This window comes from Talpa europaea, assembly GCF_964194135.1.
Source record: "Talpa europaea genome assembly, chromosome: 7".
In the NCBI taxonomy this organism is placed as follows: domain Eukaryota; kingdom Metazoa; phylum Chordata; class Mammalia; order Eulipotyphla; family Talpidae; genus Talpa; species Talpa europaea.
The window spans coordinates 41,851,934-41,857,710 of NC_140074.1; the positions used below are offsets into that span (position 1 = coordinate 41,851,934).

Genomic DNA, 5,777 nt, shown 5'->3' on the forward strand with positions numbered 1-5,777 from the left:
AAGGTCTTTTGTAATTCTGTACAAATATCAATAATATTAGCTCTGCTCCCTAGAAGAAATGCATTGAAATTTGATTGAATTGTATTAAATCTGTATATTACTTTGGGTATGACGACTACTTTAGCAATGTAATTCTATGTCCTTGAGTATGGAATATCTTTCTATTTCCTTATGTCTTCTCATTTTTCTTTTAACAGTGTCCTATAGTTTTGGTTGTATAGAAACAAACCCACAGTTACATGGACACTTAATTTACTACAAAGGAGTCAAGAATATACAATGGAGAAAAAAATCTATTAAACAAATAGTGATGGAAATATGGGATAGCAACATTCAAAAGAATAGAACTAGACCTCTTTTTGTGGCGGCGGGAGAACAGGGCAACTGCGGTGGCCGAAGTCATGGCAGGACAGGCATTTAGAAAGTTTCTTCCCCTCTTCAACCAAGTATTAGTCGAAAGGAGTGCAGCTGAAACTGTAACCAAAGGAGGCATTATGCTTCCAGAAAAATCTCAAGGAAAAGTGTCACAAGCAACAGTGATAGCTGTTGGATCAGGCTCTAAAGGAAAGGGTGGAAGATTCAACCAGTTAGTGTGAAAGTTGGAGATAAAGTTCTTCTCCCAGAATATGGAGGCACCAAAGTAGTTCTAGATGACAAGGATTATTTCTTATTTGGAGATGGTGATATTCTTGGAAAGTATGTAGACTGAAATCAAGATTGAAATGGCATCATGTGAAGCTACCCATTCCACTCAAGTTCTGAAATCTTTCATCATGATAATAATTTCTGTGTCTCTTTTATAATAAACTAATGCTATCCAAACTGTGACGACAAAAACAAAAACAAAAACAAAACAAAAAACTGCACAAACACTTGAATTTAAACCTGAAGCCATAAAATAGAAGAAACCATAGGCAAAACACTTCATGACATTGGCTTCCATGATGTCTTTGGGGACTTGACTCCAACAGCATGGGACACAAAAGGAAAAATAAAATAATTGAACTACATAAAATTAAAAAGCTGCACCATGAAAGCAGCTATAATTAAATCAAACAGACACCATACCAAATGGAAGAAAACATTTGTAAAACATGCATCTGACAAAGGGCTAAGACCCAATATCTACAAAGAACTCATACAATTTAATAAAAAGAAAACAAATAATGCAATCTAAAAATTGGCAGGAGAGCTAATAGACACTTTCCCAAAGAAGATATACAGATGGCCTACAAGGCACATGAAAAAAGACTCATCATCACTTATTTTCAGGGAAATGTAAATCAAAACCACAATGAGAAAATACCTCACAACTGTGAGAATGGCCCATCTCAAAAGATCGGAGAAAAACATGTGTTGTTGAGGGTGTGGAATTAAGAAACCCTGTGCATTGCTTGTGGGAATGTAGACTAGCAAAGCCTTTATGGAAAACAGTATGGAGGTTTCTCAAAACATTAAAAATAGATAAATGTGTGATCCAGCAGTTCCACTCCTAGGTATCTACTGTTTGAAGAATACTAATTTGAAGGGATATATGCAGTCCTGTGTTAATTTCAGCACTATTTATTTAATAGCCAAGTTATGAATACAACCTAAATTCCCAATGATTAAGAAGATGGGATATATATATATAAATAAAATAGAACACTACTCAGTTATATGTATATAATACATAAGATGAAATGTTACCATTTGCTGTAACATGGATAGAACTGAAGGGACTATGCTAAACAAAATAAGTGAGAAAATATTGGATTATTTCACTCTTTTGTGCGATAGAAACAAAGCAAAGGAACATACCGAAACAACCCCCTAAATTCTGATAGCAAATCTACCAGAGAAGGAGAGGGTAAAGGGTTGAGATCAGAAAGACCTAGTGGTCTATGGTGGAGGATTATTGGTGCTTTAGTGGTGTAGATGGTGTGATCACACACATTTGTAAAGATACAAATCTGTACCCCTAAAACATACTGTCTCATAAACCAACATGTTACCTCAATAAACAATTAAAAACAATAAACTTTCTAACTAAGCTTGGTGGGCTGCACCAGTTGCTTAGTACATTGTTTTTTATAGTGATAAACCCTACCAAAGATACACAGGGAAAATTTTCATAGATTTTTGCACCGCATATTATTACATTACAATTAAATAAAAATAATCAAGAATGGAACTGAAATTATTCCATTGATGATTACATTTATCTTTAAATGTTTTCCCTTGTGGAAGCAATCTTCTTCTTTTCAGAGGCTCCAGATGGGACCCTTCCCTGGCAATTCAAGTCTCACATGTGAATATCTCTGCCACAGGGTATGTAGAATAAATAAAGGTTAAAAGATCATAAAAATGAGACCATATGTCCAAACATTCTGTATGCGCTTTGGCAGGGAGAATATAAGTGTTAAGACAGATCATATTCTGCTTGCCAGAATATATATATAAATATATATATTTATATATATATTTATATATATATAAAGCAGAATAAAAAAGCTCTTATCATTTGAACTGGGCAACTTGACAGCAGTTCCTCTGAACCTTGACAAATAAGCTTGGCCAGTACACCAAAGTACCTTCATTTTACTGCTCTTATCCCAGAGAGAGAAAAGTCCTGAATCCTGGAAAATAAGAAACTAATATTTATTTGCAAACATAGAATTCTAAAGTCTCTCAAAAATATAATAAACGCAATTCATTTCCTTTGACACTAATGAACTATTGTCTAAAATAATATGTGGTCACTCTGGAGCATGATCCAAGGGATATTATCAGATCTAAAAATATTCTTCCATAACACTTACTTTTTGGCTCATGATCAGCCAAGGGTATTGCTTCTTAGAGCTGAGATCCAGCCTGTGTGGTATGTCCCAATTTGGCAGATCAGCTGAACCAAAATAGAACTTAGCCAACCAGTTCCTAATAGAAGATAAGTTTATGTACTCCTAACCCAAGGCTTTAGCTATGGAGCTATACGCAAGAAAATGTAGATTTCCCAAGGATTTTCTTTTTTTTTTTTTTTTATAAATTTTATTGTTATATTCCCCATACAATTGCAGCCCCCCATTCTGACCCCAATCCCTCCCCTCCCGCCCCCGCCCCCCTAAAATTGTCTCTGGTTCATAGTTTTTTGTTGATTTTGATTTTCACTTTCTTATAGTTATTCATTTTCCTGGTCCCTTATTTAAGTTTTCTAGATTCCTGTTATGAGTGAGACCATCCGGTATTTTTCTTTTTCTTTTTGGCTTATTTCGCTGAGCATGATCCCTTCCAGCGCCATCCATGTTGCAGCAAATTGCATGTGTTTATCTTTTTTGAATGCTGAGTAATATTCCATGGTATATATGTACCACATCTTCTTGATCCAGTCATCTATTTTTGGGCATTTGGGCTGTTTCCAAAGCTTAGCTATTGTAAACAGTGCTGCTATAAACATAGGGGTGCAGGTGTTCTTTGGAATTGATGTTTCTGTGTCCTTTGGGTAAATACCTAGGAGTGGAATTGCTGGATCATATGGAAGCTCTATGTTTAGTAGGTCCAGAAATCTCCACACAGCTTTCCACAGTGGTTGGACCAGTTTGCACTCCCACCAACAGTGCAGAAGAGTTCCTTTTTCTCCACACCCTCGCCAACATTTGTTGTTGCTAGTTTTTTTAATATGTGCCATTCTCACTGGTGTAAGATGGTATCTCATGGTAGTTTTGATTTGCATTTCCCTGATGACAAGTGATGTTGAATATTTTTTCACATGCCTGTTGGCCATTTGCATTTCCTCTTCAGAGAAGTTTCTTTTAAGCTCTTCTGCCCATTTTTTGACTGGATTATTTTCTTTGTTGTTGTTGAGTCTCATCAGCTCTTTGCAGATTTTTGTGATCAGTCCTTTATCATTAGTGTTGGGTGCAAAAATATTCTCCCAGTTGGTGGGGTTTCTCTTTGTTTTTGTTATTGTCTCTTTTGCTGTGCAAAAGCTCTTTAATTTGATGTAGTCCCAGCTGTTTATCTTTGCCTTCACTATCACTGCTTTGGGTGATGTGTCAGTAAAGATGTCTTTGATGTGCAAATCACGTAGTGTTTCGCCTATATTTCCTTCTATATATTTTATGGTTTCAGGTCTTATGTCTAGTTCTTTAATCCATTTTGAGTTGATTTTTGTGTATGGTGTGAGGTAGTGGTCAAGCTTCATTCTTTTGCATGTAGCGACCCAGTTTTCCCAGCACCATTTATTGAACAAACTTTCTTTGCTCAAATGCATATTCTTTGCTCCTTTGTCAAAGATTAGTTGACCATAAATCTGTGGGTTTATTTCTGGATTTTCTATTCGATTCCATTGGTCTGTATGTCTGTTCTTGTTCCAATACCATGCAGTTTTGACGATTATGGCTTTGTAGTATAGTTTGAAGTCTGGGAGTGTGATGCCTCCATTCCCTTCTTTTTTTTTTCAGGAGAGCTTTGGCTATTCGGGGTTTTTTGTGATTCCATATGAATTTCATCAATAATTGTTCTATTTCTTTGAAGAATGACATTGAAATTTTGATTGGAATAGCATTGAATCTGTATATTGCTTTTGGAAGGATGGCCATTTTAATAATGTTTATTCTTCCAATCCATGAGCAGGGGATGTCTCTCCATTTCTTTGTGTCTTCTTCTATTTCTTTTAACAGTGTTTTATAGTTTTCTTTGTATAGGTCCTTTACCTCTTTTGTTAGATTTATTCCCAAATATTTGATTTTTTTTGTTTCAATAACAAAAGGGATGGTCTTTTTGATTTCTTCTTCTTCAGATTTATTGTTTGTGTATAGGAAGGCTACTGACTTTTGCGTGTTGATTTTGTATCCTGCCACTTTACTGAACTGATTGATGAGTTGAATTAGCTTTTCTGTGGAGTTTTTGGGGTTCTCTATGTATAATATCATATCGTCTGCAAATAGTGATAGTTTGACTTCTTCTTTTCCTATTTGGATTCCTTGGATGTCTTTCTCTTGTCTTATTGCCCTGGCTAGGACTTCCAGTATTATATTGAAAAGCAATGGTGAGAGTGGACATCCTTGTCTTGTTCCAGATCTTAATGGAATTGCTTTCAGTTTTTCACCATTGAGAATGATACTGGCTGTTGGCTTGTCATAGATGGCCTTTATGATGTTGAGGTATGTTCCTTGTATCCCAAGAATTTCAAGGGCTTTTATCATGAATGGGTGTTGCACTTTGTCGAAAGCTTTCTCAGCATCTATTGATATTATCATATGGTTTTTATATTTCTTTTTGTTGATGTGTTGGATAACGTTGATTGATTTTCGGATGTTAAACCATCCTTGTGCCCCTGGAATGAATCCAACTTGGTCGTGGTGAATTATCTTATGGATACATTGTTGGATTCTGATAGCTAAAATTTTATTGAGGATTTTTGCATCAGTGTTCATTAGGGAGATTGGCCTGTAGTTTTCCTTTTTTGTGTTGTCCTTGTTCGGTTTTGGTATTAGTGTAATGTTGGCTTCATAAAACGTGTTTGGTATTGTCCCTTCCTTCTCAATTTTTTGGAAGAGTTTGTGAAGGATAGGCACTAATTCGTCTCTGAATGTTTGCTAGAATTCATTTGTAAATCCATCAGGTCCTGGGCTTTTGTTTTTGGGGAGGTTTTTGATTACCATTTCAATTTCGCTAATTGTAATTGGTCTGTTTAGGTGTTCTATTTCTTCTTTATCTAGCTTTGGGTGATTGTAGAGTTGTAGGAATTTGTCCATCTCCTCTAGATTGTTAAACTTGTTTCCATATAACTGTTCATA

The 5,777-nt window shown here is 35.6% G+C and overlaps 1 pseudogene across 1 annotated transcript; it reads left to right on the forward strand.

The window, feature by feature from the left end:
• Positions 1 to 401: 401 nt before the first annotated feature.
• On the forward strand, positions 402 to 816 carry LOC311174128 (10 kDa heat shock protein, mitochondrial-like; annotated as a pseudogene). The gene has a single exon. The product of its transcript is annotated as a 10 kDa heat shock protein, mitochondrial-like (transcript).
• The last annotated feature ends 4,961 nt before the right edge of the window (positions 817 to 5,777 follow it).